Genomic DNA, 27,811 nt, shown 5'->3' on the forward strand with positions numbered 1-27,811 from the left:
AGCCCCTTCAGGGTCTCGAACCTGTCCGGTGGGAGGGTGGCTCTGGCTGACAAGACGTCCAGGACCGCCCCAATAAACTCTATGCATTATACCGGGACTAACGTGGACTTGGTGTTGTTTACCAACAGGCCCAAAGTGGTGCACGTGGCCAGAAGGAGCGCTATGTGATCCCGCCCCTGCTACCGGGAGCTGCCCTTGACCAACCAGTTGTCCAGATAGGGGAAGATCTGGACCCCCCACTGCCTGAGGTAGGCCGCCACCACCAACATACATTTCCTGAATACCCTGGGGGCAATGGACAGGCCAAACGGGAGGACCGTAAATTGGTAGTATTCCTGCCCCACTGTGAAACGGAGGAAGTGTCTGTGCCCCTCGAATATATGAATGTGTAGATATGTTATGTTAGCTGCAGAATGCAATATTTTAAGTTTCTCATGTTGACCTGGCTGACATAGTCGATTTAATTTTTGTGGGTTTTTTGTAAAATATTTCATTTAACTATTTTAGCTAAAAACAATTTTAACAAAAACAAACCTGAATTTAGAAAACTTGAATGTTTAACTAAATTCAAAAACAACAAGGAGTCTGGTGGCACCTTAAAGACTAACAGATTTATTTGGGCATAAAAAATCATAAAAATCTGTTAGTCTTTAAGGTGCCACCAGACTCCTTGTTGTTTTTGTAGATACAGACTAACACGGCTACCCCCGATACTTAACTAAATTCAAAAACTCATATGCTTGTTTTGTTAAAATATTATATGTTTGTTGATGAAGAAAGAAATCCAGAATACACCTCTACCCCAACATAACGCGACCCGATATAACACGAATTCGGATATAATGCGGTAAAGCAGCGCTCCGGAGGGGCCGGGCCTGCGCACTCCAGTGGATCAAAGCAAGTTCGATATAACGCGGTTTCACCTATAACGCGTAAGATTTTTTGGCTCCCGAGGACAGCGTTATATCGAGGTAGAGGTGTATATAACATTGTTGTTTTAGTTAAATAAAACAATTTAAATGTCTATCTGGTGATGTTCTCCTCCTAATACAGCATGGCAAGAAAATTCTCCAAGTATTAATGATTAACCTGTTGAATTGGAGATAGTTCACCTCCCAGCGACTTCATAAATATCTGCTTCAGTTACCTTTGATAAATGATATAACCAAACAATCATGCATTTTCTGATATAGCTGTAAAACTAATCTGAAAAGTTTTCAAAATAAATCACTTTAAAAATGTAAAGTGTGTACCTTCTAAAAATGAAACCTACATCTATCTCGGAGTTGTATGAAGAATATGTATTAAGGTTGTAACAACCAACAAGAATGCACTTTTATGCAGAAATCCTGACTAGTGATTTATTTAAATCATATCCACCCTGATTTCATCTGATTAGTATTACAGATAACATGAATCAATAACTTCCTGAAGAATCACACTCCTTGTACGTACTGGTGCTTTAAAATGTTTGCATTTGTTAAAACATGTGCTTTTAGAGTATTACTGCTAAAGTAAATGGGGCATTTGTTTCCATGCAGGTACAATATAGTTAGCAGGTCAACATTTCAAAAGCATCTAAATCCCATTCAAAGTCAATGGGATTTAGGAGCCTAAAATTAAAATTTTACCCAGTGTCCATTCAAATCAGTCACAGTTTGTAATCATCAACGGAGTGAGAGACTCAGGTCCAACTCAACCACTGAAACCTCAGGGGAAATGCTACTTTAAGAGGCTTAATCTCCAGCTTCTTACTGGGCTAACAATCCAGAATCACAAACTCACTAGACACGTTATAACATTCAACACCATACACATTCTTTAGAGATGCCCCCGGTGCATATCTTCCACAGAGTGAAAAACAAAAGATTTCCAAAATACTTACAATCCAACCAATTAAAATATAAATTCCTAACACTGTTTGGAAATGGGGTTTTACACAATCAAAATGTATTCTGATGACAAAAATAATCCATTGACGACAGCAACTATATCGTCAAAGACGACAAGGGAAGAATTGTAGGAGCATTGGTCAAGGACAATTGGGTGCATTTCTGTAGTTTATGTTATCTCTGTGAGATGAAGTATTTTCTAAATATCAGCAATGTTATTGAAAAGGAGAAAGCTGTCATGTCAAAGTTTATGCTAATATATTTAAAACATGTCATAAAGCCCTGAGCTGAAATAGGTTCCTGCAGGGGTCAGGCTGCATAGTTAAAACTCTGATAAATGTTAACACAGCTGGGATTTCACTGGAGTGCAAGGGAATCATGGGATGAGCTCCCAATGGACCCTAACTCCCATAGGCTCCTCTTAAAATCCCATCCCATAAAATTATTCTAGAATAGTCTTGACTGAAGGAAATCTTATCATGACCTTTTCAACCAGATGGGAGGTCTACTTAAGCTCTTCCCACAATCCCAAACAGGCGACTGTTTCTGCTAAAATTATTAACAGTGAAAGGGAGTTAATGTTGATATTTCAGTGTTCATCAATAGGATTCAGAGTTAATGTTGGGAACGTAGTAAGACAACCGAGGACAATTCACAACTCTCACAACTATTGATTCTCTATTTGCAGACTCAATAGACAGCACTGCAGAGGATCCCACTGAAAGCTTTTTCTTCATTACATTTGGCTTTTTAAAAATGTCTTTCTGTACATTCGAATATGGCCCCCAACATGGGGGTATCTGAGCATCGATTGTAATGAATTTTATATTCACAACACACTCGCAAGCCAGGAAGCATGATCCCCATTTGACAGATGGGGAAATGGAAGTCCAAAGAGGTTAGGTGATTTATTCATGGACCACGGTCACACAGGAATCTACAGCAGACACTGAAATTTAACCCAAGTCTCCTGCATTCCACTCTGGTTTCTCAGCCACACGACGACCTTTGCTTACAAATGTATAGGTGCAGCTAATTTTTACAAATCTCTTCAAAGGCTTTTCTGGGATTTAAATCTGATCCTCATATCCACAGAGCACAAATCATACCTCTAGGCCAACAAATTTAAACTCTGCAAAGACTGAGCGTTCACAGGAAGAGAGTTGGTTTGTTGCACAAGTTCAAGCTAACCCTCATTTTCAAAATGAACAAATAGTTTTAAGGCAGCTTGTATCCACTTGTAGTTACATTTGAAACAAGGGTTTCATCAGCAAGAAAACATTATCTCTGAGTACTATTTTCACTTCCTACTCCAACAACAGAGCACAGTTTAGTTCATTGTGAAAAATTCTCTATGCATTAGTTCAGTGCTAGCTAATCCCAAACAGATGGCATGAAGTATAAATGCAGGGTTTTCTGATGGTATCTGAACATTTTCTTTAACTGAGCCCTGGCAAAAGTGCCACAGGTAGGGGTAGATGACACTTTGGCCTGGTCCACACTAACCCCCCACTTCGAACTAAGGTATGCAAATTCAGCTACGTTAATAACGTAGCTGAATTCGAAGTACCTTAGTTCGAACTTACCGCGGGTCCAGACGCGGTGGGCAGGCTCCCCTGTCGATGCCGCGTACTCCTCTCGCCGAGCTGGAGTACCGGCGTCGACGGCGAGCACTTCCAGGATCGATTGCTTACCACTGGACCCGGAAGTAAGTGTAGACCTACCCTTTGTTTTAGTCATGGGGAGGACAGAAGAGAGAGAGGAAAGTGTAAGTTAAGGCATAGAACAGTGATTAAGGAGTTTCTGGCACTACTACTATCTCTGTGTGTGGCTAAGTCCTTTAATGATGATGTGCCTCAGTTTCCCCACTTGTATAACTGGAGTTAACAATACTTTGTTAACTCAAAAGTGGTTATGAGGCTTAACTCAGGATTCTGCTGAGATTCTTAGATGCTATGGCGATGAGTGCCATGGAAATGCCAATAAATAAATAGAAACAGAAGGTGAAGATGCAGAGTTCTTGCTCCCTGCTGAAAAATAAATCTATCTGTTTTTAACAGCCTTACACACTCACTCACTCTCTCACACACACACTCTTCACTGGACATTTTCCAACCATAACCCTGGATCAATATGCTTGTATTTTGCATTATTTATTTATCGCTTTTAAGATTGCAGACACTTTGAGGGATGGACTTCCAGTGTGTTTGTCTGGTGCCTACAGAGTGGAGCCCCAAAGGTGCCTGGGGCTTTGGGGGCAATAAACCGATATAATTAATATGTATAAATGAAATAGCAAAATATTTAGGTGGTGCCATTTATAGCATCAATGTAACTTTATACATAGGTGTGAGATTTTAACTTAGATGTTTTTGAAAACCCCACCCAGATGTCAACTAAGATACGAGCAGATTTAAATACAAAATACTCTGTAATTATTAACAAATGTTATTATCTTCCATCGAAGAGTGTGTGTGTGTGTGTGTGTATATATATATATATATATATATATATATATATAGGACTGATCATGAAATCATGGAATATTCTACTATTACAAAGGGATACGTATTTTTTGCTGTTTATTTTTTTCAAACAACTAATAGAACATTTGAATGACATGGGAACGCCAACATGTGGTATATAAATATAGGATCTGTCAAATACACGTCACATCAGTAACAGCTATTCCTTACTCTGGGGTATTGTGATCTTTATTCTGAAATTTCCTATAAAGTGCTGCAAAAACCTACTGAGATAGATTAAAAAAATGAGAGGGGGAGAGAATATTAACTATGTAAAAGATACCCCTACTTCTAGACCTTATAAAAAGTCACTTTTTATTGTCATTGTCCTCTTTGTCCACCCCACACCCGAAAAGAAGCCCCCAACCCCTCAAAAAATGCAGAAACTATTTTCCCAAAGTGATGAATTCCTACTGGCACCATAATAGACTACAGAGGAAATCTAATCTCACTTTTGACCAGGACAGGGGCCATGAAACTAAACAGACAAAGTATGTGAGACATTTCAGGAAATCTCTCAGCTTGGGTACATATATGCCGCTGTAGTACTTCAGTGTAGATTAGCGGCTCCCAAACTGGGGTTCGTGACCCTCTGGGGGTTAACAAAATGTTACAGGGGGTCTCGGGAAAAAACTCCCTAATGGTGGACAGAGCTGTCAAATGGCTGCCCATCTGTCAAATGGGGCCAGCAGCTCGGAGTTCCTGGACTTCCAAGAGCTAAGCAGATCAAAGCAAGCATATCTATCACACTGAGGAGATTTAAACTTCAAGACTCCTTATACAACATAGAAAGGGAGGTGGATATTTTTTGCTGTGTTTAAAATTAAATAGGCTGCTGTGACGTTATTTACATAATTGTATAGATCATTGTGGCAACCACTATTATATATTTGCAGCAAATATTGTACAAAGGTTGTCGTGTGAAGTGTCTATAAAAAGGTTATGATTTGCTGGTTATGATTATGCTATCTGCATGTGTGTATCATTTTTGTAGTTGAAGTTATGAATATTGGCTATGTACTTGTATCTTAATGTGTTTGATTCTAAGTAGCATTAGTGAAGTGCCCAATCAAGAAACACTTAACTGACAATGGACCTTGGGAGACTCCAATCCACATAAGACATAGCATGTGAGCAATGGCTGCTCTCCAAAGAACTGAGTCGTGCATGGACATGTGACTCACCCATGTGACTTGCCCACGTGACTCCAGACTCCATCTTGCTGCTGTGATTTTCCACAGTAAGAACAAAGGGGTGTCCTTCCACATGGCAGAGAATATAAAAGGTCCTGGAAACCCCTCCATCTTGTCTTCAATACTGCTTCTGGCCTCTGGAGGGACTTTGCTATGCTGAAGTTCTGAACAAAGGATTGAATAACCCATCCAAGCTGTGGATGTACTCCAGAGACTTGATTTGAACCTGCAGTTTATTCCATCACTGCTACAAGCCTGAACCAAGAACTTTGCCATTACTGTATGTAATTGATTCCATTTAACCAATTTCAACTCTCATCTATATTTCTTTCTTTTATGAATAAACCTTTAGATTTTAGATTCTAAAGGATTGGCGTCAGCGTGATTTGTGGATTAGAGCTGACTTGTATATTGACCTGGGTCTGGGGCTTGGTACTTCGGGATCGGGAGAACCCTTTTTCTTTTACTGGGGTATTGGTTTTCATAACCATTCGTCCCCATAACGAGTGGCACTGGTGGTGATACTGGGAAACTGGAGTGTCTAAGGGAATTGCTTGTATGACTTATGGTTAGCCAGAGGGGTGAGATTGAAGTCCTCTCTGTTTGGCTGGTTTGTTGTACCTTAATAGTAAAGGAAACCCAGCCTTGGGCTGTAAATGCCCTGCTCTAAGGAATTTGTCCTGAATTGATACTCTCAGTTGTGTCCTGCCAGGGGCAGCATCGTTATAGCTGCTAGTGTTGTTTTTAAATTACTGTGAAGAACAAGTTTAAGCTTTGTTGTAACGTGCATTGTTTGCCTGGACTGCTCAAGACCTGAATACTTGTGTAGGAGGAACTCTTTGAGTTGGCTTCTTAAATACCTTCATGCCGTTTCACATCTGATACTCCTTGATGAAACATAGAAGCCAGAGGCACCAGTAGGAGGGTCACGTGCCGCCCCGTGTCGGCGCCCCCCCGCGAGTCCCTCCCCTTTTTTTCCGGCAGCCCTCACGGGCCTCCCCACTTTTCCAGCAGTGCTCCCCCCAGACTCCAGGGTGTGTGGGGGCTTTGCCCCCGCACCTCTTTTTTCTACTGGCGTCTCTGATAGGAGCCTTGTCTTATAACAGGCTTAATCAAAAGTGATACAAGCTACAAAAGTGAGATCTTGGAAGAGTGTTACTGTTTTCATAATGTAATAAAAATACTGTGATGATAAACAATTATTCATAAATAGTGTGTAATAAGCATGTCATAAAAACAAATTTTGTATTTCCAAGATCACTGCTTTTATAATTTATGCTGAGTTAAGGGAGAAAATCCCTGGAAATATTCATTTTTAGGAGGGGGTTCATGAGACTTGACATTTTAGTGAAAGGGGTTCGCGGGTTGTTGAAGTCTGGGAACCACTGGTGTAGATACCACCTACACTGACAGGAGGGGGTCTCCCATTGGCATACGTAATCCACCTCCCCGAGAGGCAGTAGGTAGGTCGACGTAAGAATTCAAGATCTAGCACTGTCTGCACCAGGGGTTAGGTTGGCATAGCTACATCTCTCAGGGGTGTGGATTTTTCACACCCCTGAGAGACATAGCTAGGCCGATGGAAGCTCCCAAGGTAGACCAGCTCCTTATGAATAGTTTCTCTTTCACACACAAAACACAGTAGCATCTACATCCAGTCCATACAGTTTCAAAGGGATTACTATTTGAACACTCAATTGGGTATATTCCAATGTCTCCATGTGCAGTAACATCAGAGCATGAAGAAGAGACCTGGGCTCTCTGTAAATGTTTTTAGCTGGGGTACAACAGAAGGCAATAGTGTGCGTGAAAGTGGTCCCTGAGAGGATACAGTACTGAATGCTTGTGCACGGGCACAAACAGGCCTGCTTAGCTATTCTGTATAAAGCCTGGTATCCTGTGGCATGAGATTAGATTTAAAGGGACACTGTCAACACCACATTTGTGAAGTTGACTGATTTTTTAAAACCCGAGTTTCTGATATATGATATGTCCTGAATTTATTTCCTTTTAAAAATCTTTTTTCAAGGGTTTTCCTGTTCCTCTGTTGGTGTTCACAAGGGTGTTTTCAACAAGGGAGAAAATGACTAGTATTGATGAAACTGACTCTCCCCAATACCTTTCTCTGTCCTCTGCTCCCCGCTCCCATCCGCCAAGAGGGATCACTTAGGAGACTCTGCTCTCTCACGCTCCTCTCCTGGAGAAACTGCTCTGCCCCCACATGTGGTGTCAATCCCTCGGAAGACTCTTATCCCATTCAACACATGCAAAATTTCTACTCACCCAAGGCAACCAGACAAGCAGGTTTCTCCAGCCTTCAACTATATTCTGACATGCCAGATGCACATTTAAAGCTTTGGTGCATTCAAATTCCTCATCCTTTGAGAGCACTGAGCTCCTATTCCCAAACCACAGCAAAGTCAAGTACTTACAAAACAAAAATTGTGAAATAGCTTGTCCAAAAGTTTCCCCTATAGTAATATACTAGTTTGCATATGAGTAAACTTTCCAAGACTCCTGCAGATGCATCAATTAACACTAAAGTCCAGAGCGGTTGCACTGTGCTTTTGACATGCTAATGATTTTACAAAACATACAGAGAACTATGACACAGAAGTCATGCTCTCATGTCTAATTAAACAAGCAATGGGAAAAGAGACCATTTGCATTTAGCCCATTTGTTATAATCATGCAGTATGTTAACAAAGACTTTGGCATTGCCAGACTACGCCCCAGGTACATTTGAAACCTAATTCGAAAGTAGGCAGATACATTACGTGCAAGGCAAACTCTTAGAAAATCTTTGCTTAAGAATGTAGTTAACCTTGTTTTAGCTAAAACCTTCTATGGAGATTTTGAATGTAGCAGAACAAAGCAGTCACTACATAGCAAGGAGCTGTCTACAGGAAGGTTGAATCAGGCATAAACACAATCTACAAGGTGCATTCATAAATTAGGGGGCATTTTTTCAGGTCAGTATATTCTATTGATAATGTAAACACCACAGGATACCATTTAAGCAATATAAGATTTAAGGAGGAGAATGGAAGAGAGATGTGTATCAGACAGCATGCGTATTATTTCAATGGTTTATAGAGGGTACAGAACATTATACAATAATATCCTGTAGACACGCCTATTAAAAATAAAAAAGGCAAGTCTCTCTCTTCTGGGTAATATGATATCCACCACTGCTGCTGCAGTTTCTTGCTTCCACTGGCTTAGCGGAAGGGAATCAATCAGGAACCTTTCAATGATGCTTTTAAACAAACAGAAAAAAGTGAGCTAGGTGCAGGCTGCCACAGGTAAATTGGTACGGGGGCTTGTCCTCCAGGCTCAAATCTAAAACCACACTATGAAGAGGACAGTGTCTCCCTCTACCCTGAAGACCCTCTCCAAGTGATCTGAATATCTAAACTATCATATTTCATGCAGATTTGCTCAGTTTGCCTGAATCTTAAAACTACGGTCTTGTCTACACACAAAAGTTGTTCAGATTTAACTAAATTGGTTTAGAAACTGATTACAGCCTTGTTTACATGGATTGAGAAATGAATGAACAAGATCAGTTTATAAACTGCTTTAAATTGGTACAAGCCCCTAGTATGGGCACACTACTTTCAAATTCAGTGGTTTGTTTTAACATAATATTTTTGTTTGTTTTACAGAATTAAGCTAAACCTTAACATGAAATAAGAACATCTACATACTAACTTGCAATGGTTAACTGAATCATCTATATCTTTCATTAAACTAATACAAGTTTGTGTGCAACTTATTATGCTGTCCCACTTTATTCCCCACTCTCAATCTTTCCTCCACCCCCGACCCGAGTTATAGCTCATCGTCCTATGAACATCAGGACAGTCAAGTAAGCCTGTAAAGGACACTTCCCTTCAGGACCTGCACTCCTTGGGACCCGACTCTGCCTTGTGACTAAGCACCCTTGACTCAGTGAAGCCAATGGGAGTGGAGGAGGGCACCCAGCCCTGCTTAGGAGGCACTTGCCCCAGCAAGATCGGCCTGCTGGTTTCTGCAGCAATACGGCCATGTTACAGCCTGGCATTTCCCAGCACCCAGCTAGAAGGCTGCCAGTTGCACCGGAACAGCAGCTGGCCTGGGAATAGACCCCAGACGCTCCACAGCCCAGCCCTTGTTCTAACTGCTCTCCTCCCACAGTTGGGAACAGAACCCAGGGGTCCCAGTACCAGACCCCGGTTCCAGAGTTGCCAACTCTCACACTATTACATTTTTCCTGGTTCTGGGCGTCTACGCTGTACTCAGGTCCAGCCAGCAGAAAGCAGGAGCTTTCCTCACGTTCCCCTCTCCCCCTTGCTTAAAATGGCTACTATGTCCCATTGCTCTCAATGGAACAAAAGCCATATACTGCCCTCAGCCAAGGCGACTGCCACTTCTCCACAGCCTTTTCAGGTAGAAGTGAGGCTGCTCCTAGTAAAGATGGCTGCCATCCCTTATTGTTCCCAGTGGGAATGAGGTCCACTGCCCTCAGCTAAACCTGTCCCCGTACGAGGCCCAGGCAGAACATGAGGAAAGTGGAGGGGAACTGTGGAGAGGAGAGAGAGACCATGTGGATCAAGGAAACACGGGAGGGAGAAGGGAGTTCACAATGGGGAAAGAATTGGGGGGTGGGAAGGGAGGAAAAATGGAGGGGCAGGGACACTGAATGAGGGCAAGAGAAGGAAAAGGTGCCAGGATGCTACTAGGCAGGCCAGAGCAGGAAGGTGCGGGGAAGGGGAGGTCCAGTTTCGTATGTGTAAAGAAGAATGTATTTCCTCATGTAATTAACACACACATGTTAGGCGTGAGGGGGGCTTTCACCTAAAGGTTAAAAAAAAAATAAGAGACAGAAAAAGCCACACACCTTACCACTAGATAACACTCCTGGGTAATAACAAGTGTTTCTAAAGATTTAGCCTGTCTACAAGTTACCTTGAAGCATGTGGGTCAGCATGTGTAATCAATGTTCCCTAAACAATGTTCCCTAATCAATCTTCCATAATCAATGTTTTATGGCCCATGGCAAAGAATGCTCATGCCCCCCACATCCATTCATTATTAGCCATTATTATTCATTATTATGCTTGTTCTTGAAGCACAGAGGCAATACGGAATACTTTTTATGCCCTCTTTACTGATAGACTTCAGTCACAATGAGTTTATCTACCTCCCAACTGGTCTACGGATGGAAAGGGATTAAGCTGAACAACCTGAATTTGCTATTACTTGCGCCTTCACTGCAACTGTTCTGTAGGCAGAGTAGCGCATGAGTTTTGGTTCCTATCCTGTTCTGTTACAAATTTCAGGCCCCATTTCTGCAACTGTGTGCATGTGGGCAGAGCATCGACTTCAAATAATAACGACGCATGCAGTTCCAGGATTTATTTCATTTCTACTGAAAAAGCCTTTCCCAGACTCTAAAGGTGACATTTTTCAAAAGTGCCTAAGTGATTTAGGACTTGCGTACATGAGGAAATGTACCCACATAACTATGCCAGTATAACTACAAAGCTGTAGCTATACCAGGATGACGCCACATGTGGACTCTCTTATTCTGGAATTAGAGAAGCTTTTTTTCAGTTTAGTTTATATTGCTTCCAACATCCCATTTTTGAAGATGAACTGAGGTGCTTTTAAAAAATTTACCTTAGGCGCTCCCTCTTTCCACCATAGAAAATAAAATAAAATACAACTAAAAATATATATTTAAACAGGACTGAGCTTTTTCTATAGAAACTGCAAGTGTCAATTACCTACAGTAGAACCTCAGAGTTACAAACACCAGAGTTACGAACTGCCTTGGTGGAAAAGGGACTCAAGTCCAATAATTTTTTTAATCCTTTGCAGGGCACCTCTAACAAATTACTTCTATATGGAATTCCTAGTTAGTTTCTTCATTACATATTATCACGTAGGCAAGTTGGCATAAAACAAACAGCCAGTTCTATCATCAAGTTCTGAACAATGCTAAATCAGCAGAAATTCAGGATTCACAAGCACAACTGTTAGAAACTAGAGCATGGCAGACTAATCTCTGAAGGCTATGGATATACAGTAACTCCCCACTTAACGTCCTCTCGTTTAACGTTGTTTCGATCTTATGTCCCTGCTCAATTACAGAACATGCTCCATTTAAAGTTGTGCAATGCTTCACTATAACATCGTTTGGCTGCCTGCTTTATCCACAGCTGGCAGCCCCCTTATCAGCTCCCCTACGTCCCCCCCCACAGCGCCGCGGGCAGGAGGCAGGGGAGGGAGGGGGGAGGAGCGAGGACGTGGCGTGCGGAGTAAAGGGAGGGGAAGAAGAGGCGGGTTAAGGGTGGGGCTTGGGGGAAGGAGTGGCGTGGGCAGGCCGAGGGTTGAGTCCCCCGCCCCTGGTGCTTGCAGAGTAGGGGAAGCTGCCGCTGCTGCTGTGCAACGTTCTTCTACTAGCCCACAGCATCTTCAGCCTCCTTGCCTGCCTCACTGTCTCCAGTGCCAGTGGGCTGTGCCTGTGTGGGGTAAGGCGGGGGCACCTCCCAACTATAGTATTGTACTGTACTGTACTGTACTGTACTGTATGGCAAAAAAAAAAAAATTCCCTGGAACCTAACCCCCCCATTTACATTCATTCTTATGGGGAAAGTGGATTCGCTTAACATCATTTCACTTAAAGTCACATTTTTCAGGAACATAACTACAACGTTAAGTGAGGAGTTACTGTAGCTCCATTTTGGAGCTCCTACTTTTGCAGGACACAAGCATATGGTACAAACTAAGACTCCAACTCAAAAAATGTGGACAGATTCCTATGCCCATATAAAACCATAAGGAAGTCAACAGGGCTCCACAAGGAGTGCAGGGGGCTGTCCAAATGGTTTCAGTTGCAGGACTGGGGCCCAGTATCAGTTCATATTTTCCTCTCTCCAGCCCTTTCAATTACTACTGCTAACACATGCACACTGAACATTGCAGAAGTCTTACACTCAAGGCTCCCAGACATGAAGGTCGGGAGATACAATTCAGAACAGCGCTGGATTGATGGCTTCTCTCACACCACTCCATCAGCGCTCCAAAATACAGTTTTATTAAGTTACCGAGTGCCAAACTTCCCAAACCACTTGAAATTCTGGGTCCTTCCAATTACATTTACCACTAGTGTCAGGTGTAAGCGGTTACAGACGTATCAGGACTAATTAAAACATGACTAAGTATTGGTCTACACTTAAAAGAGTTATATCGACATAGCTGTGTTAGTCAGGGGTGTGAAAAAACCACACCCCAACTGACGTAGCTATGCCGCCATAACCCCCAGTGTAGACGCAGCTATGACAACAGAAGAGTGCTTCCATTGACGTAGCTAACATCTTTCAGGGAGATGTAGACTGCACCTACATGCCAGTATAGTTCCTCTAAGTGTAGACATACCATAACTTTCCTCCCCAACTAACGTCTTCAATAAAAAAACTAGATCATATTAAAAAGTATAGGTTTATATTTGTAAGTATGTATGCAGCACAAATACCTGCTGGATTAGTCAAAGACAGATTCAGAAAGATTAATCCTATGAAGACATTTTCCTTGCAAATGTTCCAGCAAGAAACAAGTGCTATGGTGCGATGCCAGCAGCTGCTTACACATTATACAAATAACTTGATCCCCTCACTGGTGCTGTGAAGAAACCACAAGCTACTAAAGTCTTTTGCCTCTCTGTTCTATACTTCTCCCTGCTATAATGCACCTGTCATCTCAGCTTCTCATCATATTAGTCATTCTATAAATCAACCTAAACATTTGAGTCTAATAATCTGAGTCTAATCCAACATTCAGACTCTCTAAAATCAACCCATCTAAAATTTTTGACTGAGACATCATTACCAATCTACTTCTGTATCAATTAGTGAGTCACAAAGATCTAATTATCTATAATCTTAGTAAATGACAAATTCTCAATTTCTGGAGAGAAGAAGGAGGGAGTAGAATTCTCAATTTCTGGGGAGGAAGGAAGAAGGTGGAAGAAATGCCTTTGATCTGTCAAACTCTCCCTACCCCTCAGAAAATTGATTAGTCCCTAAACAATCTTTTCAAGACCATGGTAGATATTCTACATAAACAAAGTATTAGAACCATACTCCACATGCATAAAATTGAGTGTCTTTCCCCACATCTCCCCGGACCAAAAAACAAATAAAAAAAGCCCACCACATAATGACACACCTACTTAACCTGCACTAACTGACAAACTTCTCAGGCTTATTGAAATTCCATTAGCATCAGACAAAAGGAGCAGATTTTCCATACACACTCTCAAAGCAGGGAGAGGGGGGAGATACCTGAGTTCTATAGGGAAGCGCTAGCAGCCCATTTAATGGCTACATTTCTCTGCTTTTCTCCCCATCTTTGTGCATCTCTCCCGTTTTGTATATTAGCGCATGTCTACACTAGCAAGCTTACAGCGGCACAGCTGTACCGATGCAGCGGCGCCACTGTAAGATCTTCTGTGTAGCTGCTCTATGCCGACGGGAGAGAGCTCTCCCGTCAACATCATAACACCGCCTCAACAAGCGGTGGTAGCCATGTCGGCCGGAGAAGCTCTCCAGCTGACATAGTGCTGTGCATACTATCACTTATGCCGGCGAAATTTATATCATTCAGGGGGATGGAAAATCACACCCCTGAGCGACATAAGTTTTGCTGACATAGGCTGTAGTGTAGACATGGCCTTAGGGTCTGCTCCTCCCTCTACCACTCCACAGAAGACCTCCAGTAGCAGGAGATAGTCAGCACTGCATCCTTGCACAGTAGGGCTTAGCTTCCTCTGCTCCAGCTCCAGTGAGGGATTCTCCTGGAGTACTTCTAAAAATGAGGACAGACAAGAAAAAAGAAATCTCATAGTATCCTCAACAATTTAACCCTCTGAGACAGACGTGGTTCAGGTATCACTCTGGAAACTCATCCCCTATTAATCAGATTAAATGAACTTTAGACTGCTAAATGATTTAAACTACTGCAGGTACCTTATATATAATGGAACAGCTCTCCTAAGCAATTGAACTGAAGACTGGGAATCTGTACTTCCAAAAACAAAATTATTAAACCAAATCAGCAGTTGCACTAGTCAGGAGAGAGTGGCAGGATTAATATATTTCAATTTTTAAACTACTTCAGGGCCCCCTGTCATTTTTATATTAAACATGGCAAAAAGGCAGATTTATTGAGCAATGATGATAGGATTTTATAAGTACTACACTCTTACTCTAGCTACTGCAACCCCAGAGGCATTTTATCCTAACCTGTAGTCAAACACCTGACAGTTTAGCAAATGCCAAGCAATCAGAGCACAACAACAGAACCATATTAAAAACTCAAAGAGTCAAAGTTAGGCCACAAAACAAACAAACTGAAAAACTAAACCTAAATGAGAACAGCATAAACTAGCAGATCAAGTTTGGGACAGGGAGCCAGAAACTACTGAATTGTAATCCTGAATCTGGCCTCTGTAAGTCATTTCACCTCTGTGCCTCAGTGTCCCCATCTATAAAACTGGGCTGATATCTACCTACTTCCCAGTGGTGTTGTGGGGATTAGCTGGCATTTGTACAGCACTTGAGAGACATAACACCTGTTTGGAACTAGAGTGCTGTCAACATGCTAATGCTAGGAAATATAAAGCATGTTATATAAAGTTTCTGTCAAGCCACAATTCTTGTCTCATTACTCTCCATGTGTATGATACAGATTGGGATCAGATTGAAAATAAACTGGCTGCCAATCAGACTGAGAGAAGTAATGATTATTCTCCTTGCTGTGCCAGCGGACAATTGCATCAACTGAAGGTGTATATTTTTCTCTTGTAATCTTGCTGTAAGGCCAGAAAGTGCTTGTTACTTCTGAATCTTCCTTCCCTGTGACCAGCTCCAGTCCCTGCTCAGGTTGATACACCCAGGGCTTTGCAAAGCAACAGCAAGGTGAAACTGAACCAAATCTTGTCAATTTCACCCTGCAGCAGCAAAGGCAGCAGAGCTGACTGTCCTTAGGCTCAAGTCTGCTCACATAGATTCACATTCAGATTTTCCTTAGGACCAGAAGCACTAGATTCAATTGGATTTTCAAGCTCTGAACAAGAACATCAGTCACACTTCTAATAGTGACCAATGTAATATACAAAAGCACTTATGCATCATTTCAAGGTAAGGGCTTAATCAACTATAATACAAAATCAAATGTTTAGAGTCTCATGCAAAACTTCTCAGTTAATTTAACTAAGATATACAGGACAAGCGCTATTTAACATTCAAATGCCACAAAACTGTTTCCTCTTCAAATGTATACATTACCAACTACCTATATTACAGAGAATGTAGCCACTTTACCTTCTGTCCAATTAGATCCCTTCCCAACCAGGCCTTGATAGCATAATTAATATTACAGCAAGTAGGTTCAGTAAATAAATTCTGTTTTCCCACACTGTGTAATAGTGTAATTACAAGTGTAATATCTTGTAATATCAAGTGAATATCTTGGACTTCTACAGTACCTTCTAGTGAGGCTCAAAACTGTTTTAACACACTAATTAATTAAGCCTTAAACGATACCTATGGGTAATTTATTATTCCCATTTTACCCGAAGCCCAGTATGCCAACCTCACCCATGGCATAGGCACAGCTAGGCTGATAGAAGAATGCTTCCATCAACCTAGCCACTGTGACTCGAGAAGGTGGAAAAACCTCTTCCATTGTGTAGGACACATCTACACTATGGCACTGCAGTGGCACAGCTCCAGTGCAATAACTGTGCCACTGTCGTGCCCATAATGTACACATGGCCTGAGGCACAGAAAGGTTAGAGTAGCTTTACTCTGAAAAGCAACAGTGCAAAACCAGCACCTCTACTCCGCAGACCAGCTATACAGCTAGACTCAGAGTCAAATAGTGACCAAATTCAATTTTATTGTGAGCCAAACGTCTATGGGTGTGAATCTGGATTCTATTACCTCTTTGCATCAACAAAATTGTTTACCAAGTTCCAATTTCAGGGCCAAAAGTTACACCAATTTGGTATAAACCTAGTACAAGCAATGGAACTAGCAGGCATCAACAAGGGCATAAGTATTATTTATGTTTATTATGCTAGTGCCTAGGGGTCAACTGAGAATGGGTGTAGGGGGCTGGGGGCATTGAACTTTTGTTATGATGATGTGGGAATGGAAAACGCTTGGTTTAACTTTGCAAACCCATAGTGACTTCCAGGGCTGGCATTAAGACAAAAGGTGGGTCCTTTCCCTGTCCTTTCCCTGTCTCTTAGATCCACTTCCACTTGCCAATATCTACCAGGAAAATGGTAAGAATCCTTTAAAAACAACTTCATTTAATTATCTATAGTCCACACCGAATCTTGGGTTGCCCTTCTTTTTCTTCATCAGCACTATTTCAAAGTCATGAGAATGAGTAACCATGGAACTCTACAATGTCACTTTCAGACACACTTTCTCCACACAAATCAATGGCAAAGCCAGGAACAGAACCCATCTTCCAACTTGAGAGTCTTCTACTTAACCAGTATTTCATGCCTCCTTTGTACAACAAAATCCTTCATCTACCATTATCTACCTAGAGGAAGCACTTTGGAAAGGCCTTGTGCGGTATTTCGTAATCGTTATTGACAGATTTGCTCTAAGTACCATCTGAAATAAGAAGTAACTTACCATTCTCAAGTCAAAACCTACAAAGCAGATCACATTCCATCTTACTAGCTGGCTGTTAGCAGGGCATACAGGCCTGGATACTTTTTTGAGCTGTGCTGACTGGCAGTGGCGCTGAAACACTTTTTACAATGAGGGTGCTGAAAGCCAGTGGTCCCCAAACTTTTTACTTCGCACCCTCCTTACCCTTGTTGGCGCCTCCTCTCCCCAGAGCAGAGCCCCAGGTGCAGGGCCAGGAGGAGACCCCCTGGTGCAGGCCCGGCATCAGCCAGAACTCCGGGCATGGGGCCAGGAGCAGAACCCAGGGCCTGGGGCCAGCAGCACCGGGACCCTGGGCGTTGGGTCGGTGGCCAGGATCCCACATAAAACCAGGGGGTTCTGCAGCACCTGCCACGCCCCTGGTTCCTGTGCTATGCTGACTGGCATGGTCATCCTGCTCTTGTTCAGAAAAGGCTGAATCATATTTGTTTACACTTCAGCAACTGCTTCATGGACAAGCATCTGTGGAAAGAAAATGCCTAACAGCCAAGATTACATTTCTAAGTGTTGATTACAACTCATACATGGCCTTCAGATATGATGATTATTTCATTCCCATCAAGTACCTGAGAACACAGCAACTGCCTCTAAGCAGTTTTTTGAAACAACCAACCATGCATGTACACATCAGCCCAGGAAAACCACCTATCACCACTACCAAGAAGGCAAGAGCCCAACTACTGTGGTGATAGGGCCTATATTAGTATCTAGATAGAACATTTTGCTTCATTACTTGCTTTGTCAGCAGCATGATTTATTCACTCTGCCCAATGCTTGGGTTCTGGTGAACACAGTAGCATACAAAAAAGTAAACTTTAAAGTAAACTGGAAGGTCAAGCTCTAATGTTTCCTGGACACAATACACTCCTTGTCTGGATGTTATCTGAAACTGCAGCAGTGTCAGAAAATACACAGGCCTGAAGAAAAACAACAGTTCTGGAAGCACTGCAAGACCTCGGGCTTTGGGTTAAAGGGGATGGTGACATTTCCACAACTCAACACATGCCGTCCTCTAAAGGAAAAATGCCTCCATTTTCTTCAGACCAGCTACCTAGAAGTTCATCGATCAAGAGAAATTTACGAGCAAACACTGGATCTGGTTACCAACCTCTTCCTCTCACCGCGGAGCACTTGTTGTTAACAGGAGAACTTGTGCAGGTAACTGCTGCTGACCGGGGGAGCAGGGGATTCATAGTATGCCCTCTGAGGCATTTTTGTTCAAGTTTAGTTACAGACAGGACCTTCTGATAACAAGGCACCTGGACCTCAATTCTCTATTGATGGAGGTGTCTTGAAAAGGGGACTCTCACATTTCTACACAGAGCAGGGCTAGAGAACTTTGGTAAGAAAGGCGGACTTCTGTCTACACTACACTCTCCGCTGTTTCTGCCATTGGTGGATAATTAAAAGTCCTAATTGCCTCAGCCATGTCTGCACTGGGATGTCTTTTGTGCACCAGCAATGTCAAAGCCCAACATAATAGACTATTGTAGTTCTTCTTATAATGTTTAGTGTCTTAAATTGAACACTTACGGTTCTATTACTCTCCTCTGCTGCCCAGTGCAGAGCACCCTACGCACACAGAGGGATCTAAGTAGCAGAGCCAAGCCAACATGGTCCATGGATGTCTCTCCACATCTGTCTGGAAGGGCTGGAAATCAGATCCTCTAGGTGATATGCTCCTCTCTGAATTCAGCATCTTTCCCAATGGAAACCCACATGGGAGTTGGTGTCACTAGCGGCAGTGTTAACTTGCTCTCCCATAGCACCTACCCCTGTCTCACACAAAGGGTTCCATGCAACTCTGAAGGAGGAGCCTCGGTTCCTAAATCAGTCATGCTGTCCGGCACACGTGTGTGTTTGGGGGGGAGATCACTAAGCAATCTAGCGGGACTGCCTATACAACCTCAGATCAGCTTGAAAGCACACCATGCCCTCGAAACGCTGTAAAATGCAGACATTTTCAGTGCACTTTCTCCCAGCCAGCATGTTTTCTCCCCCACAAGGGCAGAATCCAAACAATGGTTAATGTAGCGTATCTTAACATTCATTCCCCTATGCCCGTTACATTGTTAACGCAGGTTGGAAACTGGATTACAGTCTCTTAATGCTGTGTTCTAACACGGCTGGTGTCACTTCCCAGCAAGAGATTCAGAAATGGCAACTGTTATTAAAAGGGATTTGTTATTTCAGTTTATCCACAGTCATTTTTATTCATCCCCATGCAGGAGAAGCAGCACAATGGCCCTAAACATCCCACTTGAGTGCAGGGATCACTGATGATTTGCAAAGGAACAGAAAATGGGGTCTGTGCCTCTTCTGTTTCTTTGTGACGTGTGAAGGAGGCTAGGAAAGTTTCCCCCACCTCCACTACCACCTCCCAACATCTCGTCCCCTGCTTGTTTTTTCTGTTTGTTTGGTTTTTTGTTTGTTTTTTTGCATTAGAAATTCAGGTATTGTCTGATCTGTTTTTCCTGGAAGACTCTATGGGTGAATGAAGAACTAGTAAAATTATGACATCAGAGAAACCATTAAAGTGAACCTTGATTAACTGAGATGGGAAGTGATTTTTATTCAGGCTATTTAAACCCTACCCCTTCAGTTAAGCTCTGAGAAAGCTCCCACTCTGAGTCACCAATAAACCCTACAGCAAAAACAGGGAAGATAAGATTTGACATGTCTCACATTTCTGGGGGGAGGGGACAAGTATAATTTTTATATATTCCATATAATTTTCATCTATATGGAAAAAACACATTTCAGGCCTTCTTTATACATCAAAGAGACAAAGAGAGCACAAACCAATTTTCTCACATACATTCTCTCCCTCTGTCTCTCTCTCTCACACACACACACACACACACACACACTTTGCTGATCACATTTAAAGTATAGGGCTTTACTCTCTGCTCTGGGATGAATTTCATCCCTAGTGAATTGCTTCTTAATGTGTGAATTTTCATACTACTGAGCTGAGAAAAATGGGTGAAGTTTTCCTCTAAAGTGATACTGCGTATGCTTGTTTATGAAGAGTCATGTCACAATCTTTCTGCCAGGATACTTCCTCATTCACATAAAGCAGAGATCATGCCGTACGAATTAATGCTGCAAAAGCAGTGAGGCCTCAACAATGTTTGAGCAAGAACCATGGGGTGAAGGGTCTCTCTTGCCTCATTTAATGTTATTCTTGGTGGCATAAGTCAGATATCAGACACCACAAATCTGCACACACAGATTATGAAAATGAAAAAGAGCATCGAGAGAAAATTACAAATCCATTACCCAGCTAGCAGAGGTCAGCTTAAAGCAATGGAATTACAGATCTGAACCAGAAAACAATTCAAACCTACTACAGCATCAACCTCAGCTTTGAATTATCCTCTGTGACCCTCAAGAGACAATCCTGCCATAGAGTAATAAAAATAAATGAAGTGAGAACAGTTTAGAAGTCCGAGGAAATGAAGATAACTGGTCTTCCCAGAGGGCTGCCCTGGACATGATGAAAAGACAGTATTATACAGAGGCAGGCAATACAAAACAAAACAACTCTTTAGAATCTTTTTAGGAAACCGTCTTTTCCTGCACTGAAACAGAAGAGATGGTAATTACTTGGATGAACTCTCTCTTTAGCTGTACTAGTGCAGTTTGAGAGTGACTAATCAGGCATAGAGAAAAACTGTTCTCTCTTGCCACAGAGTGCAGGACAAGAGGCAATGGGTTCAAACTACAGCATAGCAGACTTAGATTAAATCTCAGGAAAAACTCCCGAACTGTAAGAACGGTAGGAAAATGGAACAAACTGCCTAGGGAAGTCCTGGAAGCTCCTTCACTGGAGGTTTTCAAAAGGAGGCAGTATAGCTATCTTGGATGGTTTAGACACAACAAATCCTGCATCTTGGCAAGGGGTGAGACTAGATGACCCTTGTAGTCCCATCTAACCCTATGGTTCTACGATTCTATACCAAATCACCATTATCTATCCTCCATTTCTCTATAGAGTATTTGATTGTCCTTTTATTCTACACAACAGACCGGCGGGAGAAGTAAACAGTTTACTTTTTTTTTTAAACCTATCACCTTCTAGAAGAACACACTACTAGTTTGTTTCCTTTTTCTTACACAAACTTATCAACTTCCTGCACTTTCTGGTGGCTAACAGATCAATTGGACATGGTCTGCACACAGCTGTGCAGCCCAACACCCGCTGTTCCAACCTCATGGGCGGACGGTAGCCAGTCTTCTTGCTAGAAGTCTCTTCCTGGATATATAATAAGTGAAAAGCTGACGAATGCTGGCCCCCCATTCAGATCCAGTCCCCCACTGAGTTTCAAGCAAGCATCTTTTTGATGAGTGGCAGATCCTGGATTAATCCTCAGCTTTCCTGACTGAAATCCAAAATATCTACAGAGCTAGATTTCCACAGTAAAAACCCATTAGCTCCCTCTGAAAGTTATTCTCTACGGGATTTCCCCAGTCTTAAAAAGGGCTTCCACCTCTTTCCTTCAAAGACTATTCCACAGTAATCAATCTAGCTATCTGTCAGGAGATTATTCCTGGTATTTAAGATGTAATTTCACCGATGATCATGCTACATATGTAGCATCTTTCATCATGAAGAACCCCAAATCCCTTACCAAGCTATATTATACATAGCTTTAATCTACTGGACGATCATGATTACATTTCCCTCTTTCCTGGGAGATGCTTCTACAGTACTTCCAAATATTGTACACTACCATGTTGTCACTTCCCCCTACTCACAGAAGTTAGTGGCCATTTGACCAATATATCCATGTTTAGTTCTTTTAATCTTCCCTCAGAAATCAAGCCCTCCAGGTCTTTAATCATTCTAGTTTCTCTTCCCCCAGCTTCTTCCACGTTATCTACAAATTTCCAGTACTGAAGTACCCAGAAATTAGTACAGACTGCAAGGGAGATATCATCTTTTTCAAACACATGCCTGTCTATAGGTGTTTGACAGCAGGTTACCATCTTTGGTGTTATACACAAGGCCCTGATCCAAAGCCCACTAAAGCACCGTTTTTCAAATGCGGCCACCAGGGGGCTCCCCTGCAACCACGACAGCTTCCTGGGTGGTGATGGGGGGCGGGGGCAAAGCATCAGCCTATCCTCCTCCTGTTGCTCCTCGATGCGCCTCTTTGCGAAGACTGATGGGGCACAACACTGAAGGAGCAAGGTGAGTTCTCTACCTGAGGGAGAACAGGGGAGACTTAGTGGGGTTCGGACTTCAGCCCTGGGGTGGTTGGACAGCGGGGACTTAGGGAGCCTGGCTGCAGACTAGGCTCCAGCCATAGGCTTCAAACGCCAACCCCTGCCATGCGGCGGCGGGCTCTGATCCCTGGCTCTGGCTGCATGGTGCTGATCCCCAATTCCGCCAGCGGCCGCTGGCCCCAGGCGCTGACCCCCATCCGTGTGCTCCGACCCCCAGCCCTAGTCACTGACCCCAGGTGCTGGTCCCAGGAGCCGACCCTGAGCTCCAGCAGCTGCTGGCCCTGGGTGCAGACCCCCAGTGCTGGCCTTGGGCTCCGGCGGTTACTGGCTCCGGATGCCAACCCCTAGCCCTGGCCGTGCACTCCAACCCCCAGCCGTGGCCATTGATCTTGGGCACTGCCCCTGGATGTCAACCCTGGGTTACGGCAAGTGCTGGCCATGGGTGCCGATCCCCAGCCCCAGGTGCCAGCCCCAGGTGCAGATCCCCAGCCCAAGTCACGCAGCAGCAGGCACCAATGCCAGGCTCCGGCAGGTGCTGGCCCTGAACGGCGACCTCCAGTCCTGGTCGCGCAGCAGCAGGCTCCGGCGGGTGCTGGCCCCGGACACTGACTCCTAGCCCCACCTGTGCAGCAGTGGGTGCGGACCCCAAGTGCCAACCCTGGGTGCCGACCCCCGGCCTCAGTAGCACAGCAGCAGGTGCTGGCTCTGGGTGCTGACCCTCAGTTGCGTAGCAGTAGGTGCTGATCCCCGGCCCTGGGCGCCGGTCCCTGGCCATCCAGCTGTGGGTGCAGACCCTGGGCTCCCGTGGGTTCTGGCCCAGGGCGCCGACCCCCAGCCCCAAGAACCAACCCCTTCCTCCGACTACACGGTGTCGGGGCCCCCCATCCATCACCCCTGGCCTCTGCTGCCTCACCCTCCACTCCTCCATCCATCCTCCCTGGCCTCCGCTGTCTCACCCCTGACCCCTCCATCCAGGTCTTAACTTGCCAGGACTTGCTGTGAAAAGAGATATTAACAAACCTACAAATATCACTTTTCACAGCATTATTTTAATTACTGAGTCCGCAAAAAAACCCTACATAAATAAACTGCAATGATCTGGATGTGTATACATGCATATTTATTTGTTTTTCCTAAAGTTAATTAAGTATTTTAGGGAAAAGTGTCAGTGCAGCCACCAGCAAGAGCTGGTAGCCGCACTCTGAGGCCACCAAAAAATTTGTTCTGAGAACCCCTGCAAGTCAATGGAAAGACTCCCGTTGACTTCAATAGGTATTGGAGGCGCTGAGTACATTTGAACATTCAGATTCTTTTTGTCCTACAGTATACCTTCAAACATATTTCTGACTGTAAGCTTGTAAATGCAGAGACCATGTCTACTTCCACACTTGTACAACTCCTAGAACAAATGAGGCCACGATCTTGATCAGGGCCTCGTGGTGCTAGCATAAATTAATTAATAAATACTACAAGCCAAAATTAATCTGGGCAACCAAATTTTATACAGTATTTGGCCAAGGTGATATAGCACTTTGCTAGGATGAAAAATAAGAGCCAGCAGGTAAATCCTCTGATCCAAATCTGAGTGCTTCATGGCATATTTCAATGCTACCATCACAGCAGCTACACAGGAATCAGACTTAATTCAGACCTATAGTGAGCCAACCGCCATTATTAATAAAAGGCTGGAGAAAGAGAAATATTTATATCTGCCAAATGGAAGAATATAAAAATAAGAGAGATGATTTAAGCTAAAACAGACAGTAAAAAAATCAACTTCACAAACAACAAGTGTCCAGAGTATCATTTCAAACAGTCTCGGTTTAAACACAACTGTTCACCCTCTCTTTTTAAAGAGATCACACCTGGCCCCAAATAAAGTTTTGTAAACAACATTCCTTAGCATTAGTTTTGTAAATCCCTACAGAAACACTGCAGGGGAAAAAACAAACTGACGTCCACTCCCAGTAGTATTTGCAACACATATTTTGCAGCAACGGAACCCAAAAGTAAAACTTGGTGCACTTGGTCTGTTTCCACTGTTGAGAGCTATGCAAAGTGTGAATGGACAGCATAAAAGACACAGTAAATTAGACTTTTTTTCCCAGCTTTAATAATCTGAGGTGCTAATTAATACAAGAAATATTGTTATTATTTGAAATGTGCAACTGTCCCTGTAAAAAGACAACATAAAAGATTTTGTGCACTTTATTGTTTTTTCATGTCTATCCTACAAAGTCCAGAATAATGTAAGAAGGGCTGTTGTTTTTTTCCTTCCTACGGGAAAAGCTTGTCTTCTGGGATCTTCTTTCTCATGCATTGCCTAAATTTATGTTTACTGCAGAAAATTTTTTCCTTTGCGTGGAATAATTATATATTCAAAGTCTGCAAGTGAAAAAATGTGAATTCCAAAAAGGTTTACAGAGCAAACACTGGTATTAAGATGAATTCCTTCTTGTTAAAATAAATTCAGTGGAATGAGAGAGATGATGAAACCTCAGTGTGCTTCACCTTCAGTGACTGTTAGGAGTGAGTCCAGACCCAAACCTATTTTTTTTTCCAGGAGGCACTTAAAAGTCCAGTAACCAAATATGCTAATTATAGAACCTGTATAAGTACAAATCTACAACAGTACACTCACAAAACTGAAATGAAAGGACCTTTTCAAAACTTCTATACTAACTGCCCCCGTTTAGCAGGGACAGCCTCTACTAAGCAAAAGATCGGTCATTTGCCCTCCCGCTCCAATGAATTTCAGCAGTTAAAAGGAGGTCTCCATTTTTCTTCCCCAAATGTCCTTATTGATAGCTTTCAAATGCTGGCAGGTCTGAAGATGAAAAAATCAGTTGTATGCCACGGGATTTGGGTAGTCTGCGTTCGTGGCAGTCATGTAAAAGGCACCATTCAGAAGTGAATGGAGGAGGGTGGAGAGAAAGGGGGGTCGGAGGGAAGAGAGAAAGGATTTGCTCCATCGAGCTGATTCTACATGCAAGAGCATCAGCCATCACCCAAAGAGAAAGCGTGAGGTGGCTCCACTACTTGGCTCCCAACCCAACCACACACAGCCAGATCTCTTCTTTCAGCCATTGGGCGAGGAGTGCACAGTCCCCTCCCAGGCTCTCTGTTTACTGAGCCTCCCCGCTCAACACGCACTTCAATTCGGGCTCGTCCGGAGCAGCAAACGAGGCAAAACGGAGGCTATACGGGGCAGCCTCTGGAGTGCGCCCAGCGAATGGGGGGATGCAAAGTAAAAGGGGAGAATCGGAGAGTTCCCCGAGCTCTGCTCCCTACTTTAGAGTTACTTGCAAAGCAACCCCAGCCCATTGTTACAACCGGATGTCTCACTCCGGCTAGCGCAGACTGGCTGCACAGCCTCCCCGGCCCCTCGAGGATGGCTTCGCTTGACAGCCAGCTACAATCTGCAATCTGTAGCAATACCCTGCCCCACCCCAGTACCGGGCAACCACAGCAACATGAACTCTGCATGCTTCCCCCTCCCCGGGCTCCAGGTGCATGTCGCGTGACTTGCAACAATCTGCATGCTTGTGCCCCGTGCATGTGGCTGTCCCTTCGCGGCCAGGCTCCCCCGTCTTCCGTGCAAGTTGCTTTGGTGGCACAGCATGTTTGCGCCCCCTCCACCCTCCCGCCCGCTGCATGTGGCTGCAGTCCGTGTGCAACCGGCTCACTCACCTTCCGCGGAAACTTCTCTCTCTCTCTCTCTCTCCCTGTGTCTCGCTGTGCACCAGGCTCCCGCCGCTGCACCTTGTAACTCCAGGGGCCAAGCGGCGTGAGGTGGGCAGGGCTGAAAGCGGGAGCCACCCCCTAGCTGGAGACAATCGCACGGGGCGGGGACAGGGCTCAGCGCGGAGGAGCTGGGGCCCCCAGCAGGGGGACATGGACTGTGGAGGGGCGGGGCTGGGGGCATGCAGAGGGCATGCAGCAGGGTAGGGGGAGCGGAGATGCGAGGGGGGGTGTGCCAGGGAAGGGGGCCAGCGCTGGGGGTTGCATGCACAATGGGTAAGGCTTGGAAGGACTCGATTTTTCTCAGTAAATATAGATTTTACTGTACATCCCCCAAGTCCCATGAAAAAATATTTCCATCAGGGATCATCAACATTTACAGCCAGGAAAAGGAAGAAAAATGCTGGAGAACTTACTAGAGTTTGATTGAGGGGTATTTACACTGTGTTTTCTGACACTTTGCGTTTTCCCAGGTACAAAGCTTTCATTTTTTTGATGGCAGGGTCTACTGTCATTAACTAATTATTGGCTGAGAGCTCCCGATTGGCTGAGCCCCCTGCCCCCCCCCCCCCAATTTCCCACAATTGTGGAAATTTAAATGGATAAAAATTAACAATGCTTAAAAATAAACGTTGATATTATCCATTGGAATGATAAAAAATTAAAAAGTGAATTTTGCCAAGCCTAAGGCTGGGGGAGCCCTAAGTGCTGGGTCTGCTCAGAGTTTGAAAACGAACCCCCCGCGTCCAATACAAGAATAAAACAGCCCTTCTGCCTAGTGGCTTGAAAGCCTTGCTCCCCAAGGAGCTGCCCTCATACTGCTGAGAAACGCCACGGCTGCACTGCTGCTGCACCACTGCAGCGTAGACGCTTAGGGCTTGTCTACACTTACCGGAGGATTCGGCGATAGATGCATCGGCGGCCGAGTGAAGACCCGCTAAATTGACCGCCAATCACTCTGCCTTCCACCCCTGCACGCCACCTGATCGAGAAAAGTAAGGGGAGTCGACGGGAGAGCGTCTCCAGTCGACGTCGCGTAGTGTGGACCCGCGGTAATTTGATCTGAGCTACGTCGATTTGAGTTACACTATTCATGTAACTCAAATGGTGTAGCTTAGATTGACTTTTCCCTTTAGCTTAGACAAGGCCTTACTTGTAAGTAACTGTAGTAAATCCACCCCCTTGCGAGGTGGTAGCTAAGTCGAAGGAACAATTCATGTGTCAACTTAGCGCTGTCTACACTGGGGCTTAGGTTGGCTTAACTACATCTTTCAGCGACGTAGCTAGGTCGACATAACTTTCTAATGTAGACCAGCCCTGGGTATCAAGGAGACCCTGGCTTGCTCCCCTCTAAGGCAAAGCATGAGGAGACCCCCTAACTCAGGGCTGGTCTGCACCCCTGAGAGATGTAGCTGTGCTGACCTAACTCCCTGTGAAGACAGTAGTAGGCCGATGGAAGAATTCTTCTGTCAGCCTAGCTGTTGCCTCTC

General features: G+C 43.9%; 1 protein-coding gene across 1 annotated transcript in view; it reads right to left on the bottom strand.

Moving 5' to 3' along the window:
• CARHSP1 (calcium regulated heat stable protein 1) overlaps window positions 1-26,476 on the bottom strand; it is a 53,534-nt gene extending 27,058 nt beyond the window's left edge. Inside the window, exon 1 of the mRNA XM_005295244.5 lies at window positions 26,271-26,476. The gene's annotated coding sequence lies outside the window, so the exon portion shown is untranslated. The remainder of the gene's footprint in view (window positions 1-26,270) is intronic.
• Between the last annotated feature and the right edge of the window lie 1,335 nt (window positions 26,477-27,811).

The sequence above is a fragment of the Chrysemys picta genome, chromosome 10 (genome assembly GCF_011386835.1).
Source record: "Chrysemys picta bellii isolate R12L10 chromosome 10, ASM1138683v2, whole genome shotgun sequence".
In the NCBI taxonomy this organism is placed as follows: Eukaryota; Metazoa; Chordata; order Testudines; family Emydidae; genus Chrysemys; species Chrysemys picta.